We start from the raw sequence: 18140 nt of genomic DNA on the forward strand, positions 1-18140 counted from the left end.
ACGAAAACAAAGCGTACACAAATGTATTTTTGCAGAAATCACCTGCAGCTTGTTTATGCGCACCTGTGAACCTGAAAACAGACAGCTCAGGTTTCCTGTTTTTGAGCCAGGAATGTTTTGACAGAAGCAACATTTTAATTTACATCGCCTCCACTCCTCATCTGATCTCATTTTAGCTTGAGACTCCATCCAATATCCCGCTGTCGTCCTCGCCCCTGTGAGGCTGCAAATCTTTGGGTGCACGCTGCAGAAATCCACTCTTTTATTTCTGTGCCAAACAGGCCTGAGCCGCTCCTCTGATGTCCGTCCATGTTTAACTAACTCCCCTTCTGTCGCTAACCCGCAGCAGGAAGTCCTATTCAACAGTATTTAAGGTCCGATGGAGACTTTTGGCAAAAGCATGGTGAAATTCAAAATCACAATTCCAGGGAGTGATTCAGCTGAAAAGCAGAAAACCGGTTACAGCTCTCAGTTTTTTCTATCAATGAACCGAGTTATATCATTATTAAAGTCATTAGTTACTTTGCAAAGTACCTAACATTACTTTTTAAAATTACTGCTCTTATTATCTACACCACGTTTGGGTGAAATTGATTGAAAAACTGATGTTTTTTATTTAATTTCATATCAAGGCCACTGTGGACTGACAATGAGAAGGAGAAGCTACCCCCAATGATCCTAGCTTTGAGACAATACTGACCTGAAGTGGCACAAAAACTGAGCTCAGAAGTCCACCATAATTGTTAAATAGAGGAGTAAAAAAAGGTCTGGAAAAAAATAGCTGTTAAAGTGATATTTTGGTGTTTTTGAAGTTGGGTTAGTGCTGTTGCCTCACAACAAGACGTTTGCTTCCCAGTCAGGGCCTTTCTGTGCAGAGTTTTCATGTTCTCCCCGTGCATGTGTGGGTTCTCTCCGGGTTCTCCGGCTTCCTCCCACCACCAAAAACACGATCATTAGTTTGACTCAGTGGTGTCAAACTCAAGGCCCGGGGACCAAATCAGGCCCGTGGAGCAGTCTTCAAACAGAATTTGAAAATTAATCTCATATTTTGATATTTTAAACTCACAATTTTGATAGTTGTCTCACATTTTGACTGTTGAATATCATGATTTTGAATTTTTTTCTCAGTTTTGCTTACCATTTCAGCTCCTAACTTTGGCTTTTAGCTCATTCATTTACCTTTAAAACTCATGATTTTGACTTTTATGTCATATTTTGACTTAAAAATCATGGTTTCAGTATTCTAGCTCATATTCTGCCTTTTAAAAACATTATTTTGACTTTAAAAGTGAAGCTGTTCTGTGTTGGATTATCACACTGAAAGGTGAAATTCCTTTTCAGCCTAAAGTTTTGTGCCAGAACTGACAAATATTTCACTACACTTTAACTCTAGCTCAATATGAGCATCCCCAAAACATGACGCTGCCCCCAGCTCAGGTCATGTGCGGCATTGCTTCATTTGGAATGATGGTCGAATAGTTCAGCTTTGGTCTCATCAGACTATAACACATTTCCCCACAAACATTTTGTATACAGCAGGCTTAAATTGTCAAATGTAATTGTCAACCTTTATTTATTGTCCATCTCCATTGCCCCTTTTTGCATTTTTTGCCACTTTTAATGATTTTTTTTTGTTTGCTGATTTGAGTCCATTTTTTCTCTTCTTTTTGCCACTTTCTGCCAATTTTTGCCACTTTTATCCAATTTTTCACCTGTTTTTTGCCTCTTTTATCCTGATTTTTGCAATTTGTATTTTCCCCTTTTTCCCATTTAGGCTGCCTTTTGCCATTAAATGTCTTTTTTTTTTTACATTTAGCCCAGCTTGAACTTATTTTTATTGCCACTTTAACACATTTTTTTCACCATTTTGATTGTGGCTCTTGCAAAGGTATTTTTCAACAATCAGGCTCTCCAGTTGACTTATACTGGTCTAAAGTATTTCAATCACAATATCTGCAACCCTTTTACAGATTTGCTCACATTCAAGAGGAATCAGTTTGTGTTTAATAGTCTTTTAAAGGTGTTTCTTCTAATATTTACAATACGATGAAAGATGTAAACATTGGATTGCTCAGAGCAAGTCTTTATTTTTTTACTGTAGAGTCAAGGTTGCCCCCGTCCTCCTGAAACTCTTCCGTCCCCAACTTCACCCTCCTTTAATCAAAGCTGAATAATACATTTGAGCAAACAGAACTTTCTAAGCTCCCAAGGGAAGGAGTAAGAAATGAGAAACTGACTGCATCCATCTTGAAATTCTGTGCAACTCAACTCTCAGCTAAATATATGACACATGGCTTTACCTCTAGCTTTGCAGTGCAGGAGACACTCACACCTGACTCTGAGAGCCAGACAGCAGCCTCTCACCTGTGAGACAGCAGAACAGTCTGACATAATGAAGAGAAAAACCAGGACGGTTTACCACTGATATATTTATTATTATGAGTCCAGGAAGGGGTCAGCATGGCTTTGGACACCAAGGATCTTTGGAGGTCAAGTCAGGAAACTGTCCAACAGTCTTCATTCCATTTATTTTGCCTGGTCCATGCATCCTAATACAGCCCATGCTAACTTAAGATTCTTATTACAGTAAAGAGAATTTCTTACCAGTCATGGCCTTATTTCTTAGCTTCATGGAGACATAAATACCTACAGGACGTCCAGGCAAGGTGTAGAAACATGGCAGCACCTGAGCTACATTGAGTGTTTTTGCAAAGATAAACTGTACTATGAATTTTAACTCCTGTCAGTCTGTAGGAGTAAAAAGAAACACAACCCTCATAATCAGGCCAGGGGCATGGTTATGCAGTGGGCCCAGTTCCTTTATTTTCGCTGTAGACCCAAAATATTTGGGATTGATCAAAAGATGATATTAGTAACCTTGCAAAGCAGATGGATTCACCCGTTTCCATGTTTCTCACTGGTGAATCCATCTTGCAAAGCTCTCTCAAATCTACCTACAGGTACAAATGAAGTAACCTGAACCTGAACCTGATACATCACCAGGTGTAAAGCAAAGCATTGGATGCAGTGGTGTAAAGAACGCCGCCACTGGACTCTGGAGCAGTGGAGACACGTTCTCTAGAGTGACGAAACGTGCTTCTCTATCTGGCAATCTGATGGACCAGTCTGGGTTTGGTGGTTGCCAGGAGAACGGTACTTGTCTGACTGCATTGTGCCAAGTGTAAAGTTTGGTGGAGGGGGGATTATGGTGTGGGCTTGTTTTTTAGGAGCTGGGCTTGGCCCCTTAGTTCCAGTCAAAGGAACTCTGAATGCTTCAGCATACCAAAAGATTTTGGACAATTCCATGCTCCCAACTTTGTGGGAAGAGTTTGGGGATGGCCCCTTCCTGTTCCAACATGACTGTGCACCAGTGCACAAAGCAAGGTCCATAAAGACATGGATGAGAAAGTTTGGTGTGGATGAACTTGACTGGCCTGCACAGAGTCCTGACCTCAACCCAACAGAACACCTTTGGGATGAATTAGAGTGGAGACTGAGAGCCAGGCCTTCTTGGTCAAAATTTCCCATAAACACACTCATAAACCTTGTGGAAAGCCTTCCCAGAAGAGTTGAAGCTGTTATAGCTGCAGACAGTGGACTGACGTCATATTAAACCCTATGGATTAAGAATGGGATGTCACTTAAGTTCATATGTGAGTCAAGGCAGGTGAGCGAAAACTTAATGCAATGTAGTGTAGATCCGCCTGGTGACAGACATGGAATTGGACTAATCCATTGGCTTTACCACTGAAGTGAGCGTGAGTAAAGCTGCATTATTCATGTGCAGTCTACAGTGGAACTGAGACCCATCAGATGATCGAGGCTACTCATGGGAAGAGGAAAATGACAGCCTTTACATTATAGATGTAAAGGAATCTTGCCGGAAGTCATTTAATGGTAACCTCGGCTTCACTAGGACTAAAGCAACATTCACCTCTCCCAGAGGTCTAACGTATATATTAGATGATCATAGGCCATGATTGCCTCTTTAAAGCTGAAATCCAATGAGAAGTGTCTATGATGTAAATATCATTAAAGTATAGCTCCTTATAAATGTTTAAAGTCAAAACTAGCTGGCTTGGATCATTAAACTCTTGAAACTTGATGAGCAACTTTAAGCAGCTGCAGTCGCGTCGTTGAAGCTTTGATTTGAGGGAGTGTTGCAGATTTGTTGATGTGTGCCTTAAAATAGCTGCAGATAGGTAGTTGCTGTTTCTGTGAAGATGCTCCCCAGGTGCCTTTCTAAATAAAAAGGCTGACTTGCTCGCAGTGTGCATCTCACTCCTGCATGGCAGCTCGTGATGAATGCTTCGTGTGGCTCCGAGTTAACCAAGTTCATATTGAAACACTCCCTGGAGCGTTGCCATCAATCAAAGCCTCTCCCGGCAGCTGTCAAGCGATTCTTGTCTGCATGCAACCCCCCCGCTCACATGTGCGTTTGCGCCACAACAGACTCAATATCCGGACCACCTCATTTGCTCCCATTACAGAGGCGGCAAAGACTGTTACTTATTTCCCTTCTGACGCCCCTGGGCAGTATATTCAGCATGCACTCCACTCTGCAGCCTCCCCACACTTACTTATTCATCACAGGCATGCCAAGGAAGCCGCTGAGCTGACAGACACCAGATTCTTACGAGGAGACGGAGACAGACAGACAGAAGTGTATGACTGTGCTCTGTAATGGGGGACACTGTCAGGATGAATCCAGATTTGCCTGCAGTCAAAGCAGATCTGCAGCAGATGAATTTTGGCTACAGCTCTGCAGTGAGTGAACGAGAGAAAGATGGGATGCATTTTCATTTTTATTAGCTCTTCTGTCTCTTTAATCTCCCACATATCAAGCTCAGTGTGTGACCTGTGCCCCCGACACAAAAACAAGCTAGGGCTGGGCAATATAGCAAGTTTGAGAGATGTATGGATTTAAAGTAATACTTTATTTTACTGGGCCCTAATGGCCTCATAACTAGCCCCCCAATCCTGGTAATACTGTAGCGGTTTTCTGGTAATTAGGTGAATTTTTCCCCAACTCTGCTCTAACCGCTTATCCCTAACACCCCTAGAATTGTGGTAATTCTAATAAAAAGGTAGTATTTTACCCTTGCCCTACCCTAATGTTAACCTCCATATTATTGGGGCAATTATCTGGTAATCAACACCTCTCCAACCCTAACTCCTGACTAATTGTACCATACTATACTCTGTGCAGGCCAGTCAAGTTCATCCACACCAAACTCTCTCATCCATGTCTTTATGGACCTTGCTTTGTGCACTGGTGCACAGTCATGTTGGAACAGGAAGGGGCCATCCCCAAACTGTTCCCACAAAGTTGGGAGCATGGAATTGTCCAAAATCTTTTGGTATGCTGAAGCATTCAGAGTTCCTTTGACTGGAACTAAGGGGCCAAGCCCAGCTCCTACAAAACAAGCCCACACCATAATCCCCCCTCCACCAAACTTTACACTTGGCACAATGCAGTCAGACAAGTACCGTTCTCCTGGCAACCACCAAACCCAGACTGGTCCATCAGATTGCCAGATGGAGAAGCACTCCAGAGAACGTGTCTCCACTGCTCATCTAGGGTCCAGTGGTGGCGTTCTTCACACCACTGCATCTGATGCTTTGCATTGCACTTGGTGATGTATCACGTTCAGGTTCAAGTTACTTCATTTGTACCTTTAGGTTTTGTTTTCAGTCAGTGAGATTACAACATCCATGTCAAAACGCAGGTCACAGGACTGAAGCAACAAGAAACAAACAGGAGAAACGAAGGATATTTAAAACCTCCTAAGACATGACAACCCAACCCCCACCCATCCCCTGAAAAGTGAAACAACATGCCAGAAACAAAGGTAAAACATCAAAGTGCTCAAGTTTCCATCAATAAAGCAGAAATAGGCATAAAAGAGGGTGAAGTACCATCCTCTTTTATGTCGATTTCTGTGCATGGCTTGGATGCAGCTGCTCTGCCATGGAAACCCATTCCATGAAGCTCTCTACGCACTGTTCTTGAGCTGATCTGAAGGCCACATGAAGTTTGGAGGTCTGTAGCGATTCACTCTGCAGAAAGTTGGTGACCTCTGCGCACTATTCGCCTCATGTTTTGAGCTGTGTACGTTGCACTACTACCCAAGGCAAATTTCCTCTCGGGCTCAGGCTGTCATTGGGTGAGAGGTGGGGTGAACCCTGGACTGGGTCAGTCAATTGCAGGGTAGTTAAAGAGCATTCTCTCTTTAAAAACAAAGTGTCTGCAACTCTTTCAAAGCACAACGTGCAAAAATCTCAAATCTTAACAAATTTTTTGACTAACTTCTTGTCAAAAATAAATCTTTGTGTTTTAAAACCAACTGACAAGTCTGGAATTATTTTAAATATCTGAAAATGAGATGTTTGCCTATGTGTGATATTTTTTTTAGGTGAAGCTATTTGTTGTTTTAACAAGTGCTTCTCCTTATTATCACATTTATGAAGTCAAAGAATAGCAGATCAGTGCTGGTCTCGACTGGTCTTGATGGAAAATCCAGAATCCGTCCAGTCTGAGACCGAGACAACACCAAGACCGTTCTCGAGTACTAAAACACTTCTGTATGGTACTGTATGGCATCTTATCTTGCTGTTCTGCATGGTGTTTTCAAATGGCAACACACGGTCCATAAGAGCATGGAACATTTAGACCCCCATGTACAGAAATGTTGCTACTTTTTGAATCATTTAGATTGTGTTTCTGTTCTTGCCAGCCATTTTTAATCATACAAATGCAAAATTGCCTAAAAATGGCTGTCCAGGACTTCTGTTTTTGTTGGAGTGGTATAAAACAGGTTCCATTACCCAAAAAATAGTTTAACAGACATACTGAAACACTGAATGGGTGGATTACTGTGTGGTTAAATGGTATGCCTTATGCACAAATGTATGATTTGTGGCTAAACAGCAGACATTGCACCAATAGTGAGCAAATATTTAGATCTTTTTAACCCTCGCTCCCTTTTAATTTTTAGCTCCATCTGTCCTTGTTTATCCATATTCTGGACACACAGAAAACTGTTAATAAAATAATCATTTTTCAACATTTTTTTTTACTTTCACTGCTTCAAATCTCTTCAACATTTCAACCCTTACCACTAAAAAAAAGAAAATCAATGTTACACCCTTTTTATGCCAGTTATTGTACACTATGCCTATGACTTAGATTCAGTGAGATAGCGTCCACGCTGAACAGATGAGTCAATCGGAGCCAAAAACACACCAGTTTTACCCTCCTTTTCTCGAGCCTCCTCCTCTACCAAATCATATGTGAGCAAATGCATTTGTTCATGTTAGGTTTATTTTATGTACAGGCATAAAAAAATCAGAGGACATATGTAGGATATCAATCACGAACACATGCATTTCCACCTCTAACCAAAATGTGACCACGATTACGCGCGTATATAAATTTACTGCATGTTTGAGATATAATAAATTCTTATATTTATATTTATCCTCATGCATGTCCATCCACTTGCTATGAAGTGAGGGCAAAGTTGAAATTGTCCAAATGTCCCCCTTTCTTAGTCCCAGACTGCAGAACCCGGAAGTAGCATTTTCGACTGTAAACACTCCACTTACGGCATGTCCGGCTGTAAACACAGATGCAGATTCACACCCGAGAACACACGGAGGAGCACACAAACTTTTCCTCACACATGTAGTCCACTCTCAGACATCCATATCTAGTGGCACGAATCGTTTCATTTAATTCTGTTGATGTTTAGTGGGTGAAATAGCGCTCCAAACGGTCTGAGTCCATGGAAGAAATCCCATAGGATTAAAATGGTGCGTTGGCACGATCTGTTGGATCACTGTGAAATGGTGAAATTTAGAGCCCTGGTGATCGAGTGACTGCATAGAAAAGGTTGCTGTATGTTGTTTTTGTGCCATAGACACACAGTCAGAAAACATGTTTCTAATGGAAGTCTATTGTCCAGATTTCCGACACACAAGAATGGATGGAGCTATTTGACATCAATCAAGTTCTATGGGCAACACTTTTTTTTTTTTTTTATATGAAGAAAAATAATAACTTTGGCCAAATTTGATGCCTCAATCCATTACAATGTGACCATCAACTCAAAAAAATGATGATAAAAATGATGAATGTCCTCAAAAAGGACATAGTAGGATGCGAGGGTTAAGGGCATGTAGGCATTAGGATGTGGTGGGTTATGCTGCTTTTCTAAGAGCTGATGAAGCACTGCCGGCTGTTGGCCATGCATGTTTCATATTTGTCCTGTAGTTCTCTGGCTACCTGAAAAGAGATGCTTCAAACTCTTTTGTTCACCCACTCTGGCCATGGAGAAGGGGCCTGTTCTTTTTTGGGGCCTTTAATGACTTAAACTGCCTCTGGATATGATTTTTGGTCCTTATCGCCCAGCCCTAACACAAACACACCCTCACTGCCTCTCTGAATCCATTATCCTCCTTGCCTGGCACTCTCCCACTCTCTTCTCTTTGCCCTCATCCCCCTCTCCATCCTTTGCTCCCCTTCATCTGGGTTTATCCTCCTTTGCCCGCTTTTTTTTTTTCCCCCATCCTTCCCTCCTCTTCCATCCTCCTCTCTCTCCTCTCAGTGCGCATCATCACAGAGCTCTCACCTCCTTTCCTTTCCTTTCCTCCTTCTCTGCGGTTTTCAGCCAATGGCAGCCGAGGGAGGAGTGGTTTCATCACACAAGGATGGACGGAGCTTGTAGAGGAGAGATAGGGAGAGAGGGAGAGAGGAGAGCGCTGGAGAAAGAGACGCTTTCCTGAGCCACTTGGAGAAACAACGCCAGGCTTGACACTGAGTGATGACCGTGGCGCACAGAGACTCGGCAGAACCGGAATAAAACGCGGAATAAAACACACAGAGGAAGGAGGGGAGGAGGGTGCTCGGGTTGTGGACACCTGCGCGTCTTCGCTTCGGCCGCAGGTGCTCTACAGTCCCTCTGACGGGAGAGTTTCACAGGAGGGAAGTAAGAGAAGATCTCATCCTAGGATTACTTCTCCATTTCTCGCCTGCTCTCATTTGGTTTCCAGTCTCTCTTAAAGCAAACTTTCCCTTCTTATGCGGCGTCTTCAGCCTTATTGCCACCCCAGGTTGGACAAAAAGATCTTCATCTGGAGCTTTTTCTGTTGGTGGACTGCTCTGTGAGACTGTCTCCAAACGCGGATTACACTTGGCAGCTTCCCCAACTGAACGGAGAATTCCTCTGAACTTCAAACTTGTTAATTGTGAAGCGAAAAGGAGTTTTTTCCATCACATCGGGACAATGTCTGGATTATTACTGCAGCTCCTCACTCTGCCCCGAGGTAGAGGGGAAGAGTAAGGGAGCAGAGAGAGAGAAGGAGAAAGAGGGAAGTCGGTGGCGTTTGGCTGCCGTCCATTAGTTCTTTAGCGCCTTTGCTGCACGGGCTCGTCCATCTCTTTTTACTGGATACTCGGACACACATCAAGAGACGCACGGGGAGGAGCTGCGTTCACACCCTGGGTGAGTTTACGCTGGTTTGTTTGTGTGTCATGGGAATTGAACGATGCGAGTAACGAGGCTGTGCGTTTTCGTGCCAGGCGCGTTCTTCTTTTTTACGCGCAGCGCACACCGCGTGTTGATACGCACAGCTCACCAGCACGGGGCTTGGGATGGTCAGCTGGAGTCTGGCAGCGTTCAAGTCGTGACGCATGATCGATCAGCGGAGGGCGAGGATGGGGGAGCACGAATCTGCATTTAGATGAAGTGGAACGGAGGCTCGTTGGGCCGTTTAATCACCAACAAGGATGTCTGTTAGAATTTGTCAAAGCATACAACAATTTCTGTGCAGAGTGGATGCGTGGGTACATTTACATCAGAGGTCACACGTGGGTCTTGGGTCATAAGCCCCTCTATACTAGCATTTATGTTTCTGTGATTTGGCGCAAACTTTGCGTAAGTGTGTCTGGTGTGTTAGGGCTGGGCGATATGGACCAAAAATCATGTCTTGATGATCTACCCAAGTGTTGTTGCTGTATATAAATGGTACTGGCATTGTTGCCAAAGAACAAAATTAAAAACTTTGATATGATCTAAAAATCTTTTGCACCGTCTAAATGGTGCATTTCTCCTCAACAAAGATGAACGAAATTTCCATTTTTTGCATCACCATGTGTTTTACAGAATCTCACTGATCATCAGTCAGATTTTAACTGCAAGAGAGAAAACACTGTCTGAACTAGTGCTGCATGATTTAATATGTAGTTGCAGTTATCCAGGACAATATCGCAATCTACAATTGCAACTGCAACATAATACATGAATCAGGGGCGTAGCTAGGGATTTTGGGCCCCCAGAAAAATTATTACACAGGGCCTCCCCTTAACCCTGTAGAGCCCAGCGTAGCGCCGGTGCTGCAATAAGCATATCCATTTTTGATTGGCGGTAGATTTAAAACCGGATAAGCTAGATCAATCATTCTTTTTGCATATAAAATCTGAGGAGTTACACTAACATGTCACACATTCACCATGTTTCAGAGGGCTTTTTCATGGCAGTGATGAGTTTGTAAAAATACACAATAAAACGCACATAAAAATCTTATAAACGAGACCACAGGTATTTGCAGCACTTCCTACGTTAAAATAAATGTCATCACGTTGTGGGCATGACCTGTCACATGATTCTCAAGTGTCCCTACGTCATAGGCTCCCCACTCCAACAACAGGAAGTGGCATATTTTCCCAGGAGTTGCAGTTTTTTCCACGGAATACATTGAAGAACTTAGCCTGCACGCATACTCGCCCTCGCCCTCGCTCTCATTTCACCCCTACGTTTTTACAAAAACACTCAGACACACAACCCACACACACCAGACATCCATCACACACACCTTTGACACACTTCCACACATATGTAGTTCTGGATTCGCAAAACCCCGATCGTGCCAAACAGTTTTAGAGCTGGCACGAAGCTTTCGAACTAATTACAGCCTCAGACGAAGTGTCCAACTACTCATCTGGCTCGGTTTTTTTTTACAGGTTACAAAATTGACTATATCTCAAAAAGCAAGTTATGTACAGACTCCAAATACATTTCCTGTGGTTCCAAAGGATATTGTGAAACTTTTTTACATTTTCAAATTTAAAGGATACAGCTGTGCAATTTCTGTATTTTGAAATATATTGTGAAAAAAACAAAAACGATTTTCATTTTCTTTAGGTAATTTATGGTAGTAGTTAAGACATAGTCAATGACTATTATTAAAACTTGGGATATAAGGGTTATATTGATGTAAAGCAAATAAACATACTCCCAAAAATGACACCACAGTATGTAAAAATGTAAGAATATGTCCTGGCAGACTTGCACAAGGCAGGTTTTAAAGGGTTAACTGGCTAGCCAAGCAACAAATGTTGCATTGTTTTTACAAATATCTATGCATTTAAATGTATTTCTGAACCATTATTTCCCAATGTTAGAGCATTTTTTTAAACTATTGTTAAATTGAATTTACTTACATCATTTAGCGCTGCTGGACTATACCATTTGGACATTTTCAAAGGAGGACCAGGGCCCCCGCAGTATTTTATTTCAATATATTTGATATAAATTTCGGTCTGGTGACCAATTCATTTAGATCAGCGTTACTCAACGCTGCTCAACCAAAGAGCCAAATTGTTGAAAAATGCCTATGCAAGAGCCACAATCTAAGTGGTGAAAAGTGGCAAAAAACTGATTACAGTGGCAATGAAAAAAAACGAAAAGTTAAAGGTGGCAAATAATGTCAAACAGGGGCAAAAAAAGGGCAAAGTCTGCGTAATATGGCAAATAATGAGTGAAAAGTGGAAAAACAGGGAGAAAAAGTGTCAAAATAGGGCAGAAAGTGGCAAAAATTGGTGAGAAGTTACTGCAAAATGAGCTACAGATGGCAAAAAAATGCCTAAAAAACACTGCAAAAAAATGAGCGTAAAAGTGACTTAAATGGACAAGAATGCTGAAAACAGTGGCATTTTAAAGGCAAAGCACGGCTTAAATGGGGCAAAAAGTGGCAAAAAAGGGACAAAATTGCAAATGGCAAAAAGTAGGATAAAAGAGGCAAAAAACTGTTGGCAAAAATGGGATATAAGTGGTAAAAATGTGCAAAAAGTGGCAACAAAATTGAAAGAAATTGGTAAATAATTGTAAATAAGGGTTCAGACTGATGAATGTGACTTGCAATGGATAATTTCTGAGGTCATAGTGTCTGATACGGGCAGCCACTGTTGTCTGATACGTTACCCATATAAGCGGGTGGCCTGGGTTCGAATCTGGCCTGTGGCCATTTCTGACTCTCTCTAATAAGGCACTAAGATCCCCCATATACACATGTATATATGTATGTATATATCAGTAAAGGTTAAATTGATATTTCACACACCAGTATCAGTCTTTCTCTTCACAATCAATGCATCTCTAGTTGGCAACATTTGGGAAATCAGAGTTACAGGTGAGTGACCCACATGTTGCCAATGCATTTGTGCAATTTTAAAAGCATGCAGTAGTTTGCCTGCATCTTTTGATTAGGGATGCACCATATTATCAGCCTGATGTTGGTATCTGAAGCAGATATTAACTTATAGAGTCAGTTATCTTTTCAGCAGCTACCAAAATTTTGACTAAGGCTGAACGATTTGCAAAAACAATTGCAATTTTTTCCCCCAATATTGTGATTTAATGTGCGATTATTAGGTTCCTCATCTTACGTATTTTACAACAACTTCAAGCAATAATTCATTCCATTTTTAACCTACATTCAGTCTGGAACATGAGTAATCCTGACTGAATGTAGAGAGAAGGCCCTGCTCTAAAGATGCTCCCTGGGTTAGTCATCAGCATGCTTTGACTTTCCAGAAAGCACATGGCAAAGAACCCCCATATGAATAGATACATTTATGGCAATGCGTATTAAAAATAATGAAATTATTTCAGAAGCACTTAATCCATAGTAGCATGAATCTGAATATGAGCGTGCAACAAGCTTTATGCTATAAAGGAGGAGGCTGGGGTGGAGGAGGTGAAGCTTTCCCAGCAGCAGTGTGGTGCATCAGCATTAATGTAAGCAGGGATCAGAGCATCTGAGCGGAGTGGAGCGATGAGATTTCCCACTCCTCGCTCACAGAGCTGTTCCTTGCGCTTGCTAGTCCGCTCAGAAGGGATTCACGCCGCTCCGCTCATTATCGCTCCACCTTCCACTTAAATTTCTTCCCGCTCCACTCAAATCAGTCACCGCTCACTCAACAAAAACACGGAAGTGCATTACCATTACCATCTTCTCGGTTTCAGACACTGGGAAATACTGATGTTTTTAAAAAATGACGATGGTGTTAATATTAGTATATCAACACTGTGCAGGCATCTCAAGTCTCTCGGGTTATTCCGGCGGAAAGCCCAGTCTGATGTGCTGGATGTCGCTGTTTCTCTGCAGGAGCAGTGAAACCAACACGGGATGCTTCACGGAAACAAATTCTTGCAGATGCATTCTGGGTGAGACATGCTTCAGACGCATGGTGTGAGCGTTACCGGAGCGAAATTGGAGCGGGATGGAGCGCAAGATAAGGTGCCGGTCCAGCTTTTTTGAAAAAACCACTCCGCGCTCTGGCCAAAATCCTTCTGTTTGTGCTCCCCGCTCGCTCCCGCTCCGCTCACATGCTCTGGCAGGGATTACTGAGAAGTACTTCATATTTTAAAATACTGCAGGAAAACATGCATACATACTGAAAAGGAGGATTTTGACCTTGGATATCAGCATACATTGGCTGTAAATTTTTAGCCTTTATATTAATAAATTAGTAAAGTTTCAGGCTGGAGTAACAGACCTAGGGCTGGGCGATTACGGCGAAAATCAAAATCACGATTAATTGAACTTTTTGCCTCGATTACGATTAATGAACGATTATTCCAACCCAACCTCTGACTCTGTTTGGTCTGTAAATATTTGTATGATTTTAAAACAAACGACTGAAAGGCACAGGCACAGATTAATATTTTTATGGTTATTTATTGATATATTTAAAACAAAAACACACACCAGCTGAAATGAAAATGCTTTTCCTAAAAAGTCAAATTTTTTCAATGAAAAGGGGAAAAAAATGAAATAATTGACGGGATAGGTTTACGTCAGTTGGAGGCTCTAAATGTCAGTTGCGATTATTTTTCGATTAGTTGCCTAGCTCTAAACAGACCTATGTGAGTGTGCTTTAGGGACTAAAGTTTGTCTCTTCATTCATCCTCACACCTTAGTGTGTGGTCAAAGGACTGATCTTTTAGGTCTGAAAAACATATATAAACATATATAAATATTGATATTGATATTTGTATTGGCTAAGATAAATCTCTAAATATCGGCATATAGGATATCAGCAAAAAATCCAATATCATGCATCCCTAAAATTCCTAATAATAAGTCGGTACAACATCTGTTTTCAGTTGCAGTGGTATGAAACAGGTTTGTAATAAAATGCTAAATATAACAAATGAAATAATCCTCTTTCTGCTGAGCATAAGGTCAGACATCTTTTTCTTTATTGCATTTAACAGTACATCAGTTTATCATCCAATCTGGCTCTACTGCCCAGCCCTAGTGTGAATGTTTTAGACATGTGTGCATGCAGACCTGGAGTGTGAACATGCTGTAGGAATGTGTGCGTGAGTTTGGCTGCAGGAGTGCTCAACTGTTTTGTATATTCATACTGTATCTTTGCAACACGTTGGCTGTCCCTTGTGTGTGAGAACGCCACAGTCTACTGCTGTCACATCATTTTACATACAAACCTGAGCTCAGTGAGACCTGTCCTTCGACCTCAGCTGTGCTCCACCTCACTTACTTGTGCATGTACAGTATGTGCGTGCTCTTGCTGACTCTAGCCAATGAATTCCTTCCAGCCTCTCTACTCTCCATCTCTCTCTCTGCCTGTATGCTCGTGTGTGTGCGTGATATTGTTGCTCCATCAGTCACCCCGAATGCCTGCTACGCACCGCGCAATTTCTCACAGATTCTCTCAACCATGTAAGCACAACATTTACCTGTCAGCTACTTTGTGGAGACTCCTGTATGTGGCCGTAAGAAGCCTCCCCCCCCCACTCCTCTTCCCGGGGAAGAGGAAGAAGAGAATCTGCATCCTCAGATTTAGACTTAACACCCACTGCCACTGCCAGAGACCCAGAGTGGGAAAGCAGGGCTTGTCAAACAGATCACGGAGGAGGGAGAAAGAGGAAAAAAGCCGAAACTCAAGTCGTATCATTCCAATACACCCACATGGCCTCTTCATGCAGCATGTAATGTAAATGGAAGTGAAACATGCTGACAATGTGGATGCTTCTGTCATGTACGCTAGCACCAAGGCTGTGCAAATGAAAGGCTGAGTGCACAGTACACTTCGGGCTCTAATGACAGGGGCTATAAAAGCAGAGAGCCTACATCCACAGCAGTGAAAGGGATTACTGAACAACCATGGCAGAGCTGAGTGTTTGATGAGGACGATGATGTGTGCAAGTATCCATTATAGGATGCAGCAATGTGGGCGTTTAAGTAAATAAAAACACACCAAAAAAATAATCTAGTGGTTCATTTTGAAAGCAGGACCTCTTCTAAACTTTTTTGTATGAAGGCTTCTCTTTTTCCCATCCATGTGTGACCAAAGTTAGGCTGAAATCAATATCAGGGTATTTAAAGGCTCCTGGAGTTACAACGCCTCAGTAGTTATGGGTATGCACGAAAGAAGAAACTAGAATGGTTCATTTTGGTGCTGCAGAGGCAGAGATACGCTGACTTTTTGTTCTCCTGTATGTGTTAAAATCAAAAAAGTGCTGCATTCTGCATTTCCACACCATCAGCCTCTTCTGTTTGATCCTCTCTGTCAGTCTTTAGGCCACTATGCCTGCAGTCTGAAACACATTCTGTCTTTAAAATAGACCGTCTGCAGATGATTTTAAACCTCAGAATCTAACAGTGTTGATGCCCGCTTTAGCAACAAAAAGACAAGTCCAAGCAGCATTGAGCTTTAATATTTCTATGCATGATATGATTGGCAGATATCGGTATCAGCAGATATGTCCTTAAACCCTAAACATCCAGATTGGCAGATATGAACATTTATGAGGAGTCAGTATATCGGCTGTGGACATTAGCAGTATGAATCAGGGATGCTCACAGTTAGTTAGCATAAATGGTTGAATTCTGATGTCAACGTTCAGGACAAAATATTTACTAAACGCAGGCATGAAATCACCAGTCAGATACTCTAATACAGGGGTTCTCAATGTTGGGGTTGGGACCCCATTGGGGGTCATGAGACACTGAGAGGGGGTCTCTATTTTTAATTACCTCCGCCAAGGAGGTTATGTGATCAGGTGGGTTTGTTCGTTTGTTTGTTAGCAACATAACTCAAAAAGTCATGAACGGATTTTCATGACATTTTCAGGAAATGTCAGAAATGGCATAAGGAAAAACTGATTTTTGGGACTGATCCTGATCACCGTCTGGATTCAGGAATTTTTTTAAAGGATTCTGTACTATTGGGAGATAGGGCTAATGGAGGTCTGCACTGTTACCACTTTACACCAGGAGATGGCAGACAGGAGTAACTTCAATCCCAGCAGCATTTTTGGTGTGTTTCTAGTCTAGTCAAAGTTTTGGAGTTTATAGAGTTTGAAAGATGCACGCCTGGTCGAGGACATGAGTGGGAGCGTAACAGAGAGAAAGACGGCGAATTGTAGCGAGAATACTCACAATGCTGGGAGGAATAGAGGAATATTCACCCTCTGCCATGACTTCCAGTCGTCCAGTGGGACCATGGGTGGCACCCGTAGCGAAGACAATGCTTTGCTTCACCGTGTTTCCCCGGTGTATTCGGCGAATGCCATGGTGGGGGGCACATGGGGACGAATCCAGGAATTTTTTAAAGGATTCTTCACTATTGGGAGATAGGGCTGATGATGGAGGTCTGCGCTCTCCAAGTGCTTTTCTAGTTTCTGCCTGTTTTTGCCACTTCTAAACCAAATCTAGCCTCTCTCTGCCTATTGTTGGCTCTGTTGACCCACTATTGCCACTCTTTACACCACATTTCACAATTTAATATGCCCATTTTTGCCAGTTTAACCCATTTCTGCCAATTTCTGCTTCTGCTAACCCTTTATTGCCAGTTTATATCAATCTTTCATCCAGTTTCACCAAATTTCCACCAATTTTTGCTACTTTAACACTTTTTTCTTTTACTTTGCCACTTTTTTTAATCCCCTTTTACCACTTAACATGCCTGTTTTTGCCACTTCAACCCATTTTTGCAATTTTTAGTTTTTTTTTTTTTTTTGGCCACTTTTATCCAATTTTTGGCACCTCTAACCCTTTCCTGCTACTTTTAATTTTTTTTTCACCACCCTTTCCACCATTTCTCTGCCATTTTAGCTATTTTTCATGTATTTTAATTCTGTTTTAAACAAAAGGATTTACATTTGTAAGAGGGATACTCACTGCACAAGTGAATTACAAATATATTTGTTTCTTTGATAAGAGTAGTGATGATTCAGGTTAAATATAAAATACCACAGCTTAATTTTACAATGGACCATGATTTTACTGGCCCCCAGATTGGTTTGGCCATTTCCCCCCTAATGGGTGGCCTTGTCTCCACATGATTTTTCTTGAATGTTCATGGCTGTGTTCAGCCGCCTTCAGGGACAGTGGGGGTCCCTGGTCTCTGACACCTTTATTTTGGGGGTTGTGGGCTGAAAAAGTTGAGAACCCCTGCTCTAATAAAGCCTCCCATCACTAGTAGCTGCTGTACCTTCAGTTAACGGCTGCTGCCTTCCTGCCAGAGCTCTGCCCTGGATCTTCTATGAGGTTTTACCAGACATGTCTGCCAGACCAGCTGAGACTGATGAAGTCTGTTGAATGAGTCAGCATTCAAACTTGTAAAAATCAAGAGAAAAAAAAAAAACAACACAAAAATGCATTAGTTGTAAAATTTTAAATGGCAATGGATTTCTGTCGAACATGAGGCCAATTAATCGACCAATCGACTTGAGGCTGTTTGCCCTAAATATTTCTCAAAAAGTCTTGGGGGTCACCAGGATGTTTTTTTGGGAAAAGTTAGATGAGCCTTTGTGTTCTTTTTTGTC

General features: G+C 42.0%; 1 protein-coding gene across 1 annotated transcript in view; it reads left to right on the top strand.

Annotated features, from left to right (window-relative positions):
- The first annotated feature begins 8808 nt into the window (after nt 1-8808).
- Nucleotides 8809-18140, top strand: part of brinp2 (bone morphogenetic protein/retinoic acid inducible neural-specific 2) — a 443650-nt gene continuing 434318 nt past the window's right edge. Inside the window, exon 1 of the mRNA XM_041803706.1 lies at nt 8809-9506. The gene's annotated coding sequence lies outside the window, so the exon portion shown is untranslated. The remainder of the gene's footprint in view (nt 9507-18140) is intronic.

Source organism: Cheilinus undulatus, linkage group 13 (genome assembly GCF_018320785.1).
Source record: "Cheilinus undulatus linkage group 13, ASM1832078v1, whole genome shotgun sequence".
Taxonomy (NCBI): Eukaryota; Metazoa; Chordata; class Actinopteri; order Labriformes; family Labridae; genus Cheilinus; species Cheilinus undulatus.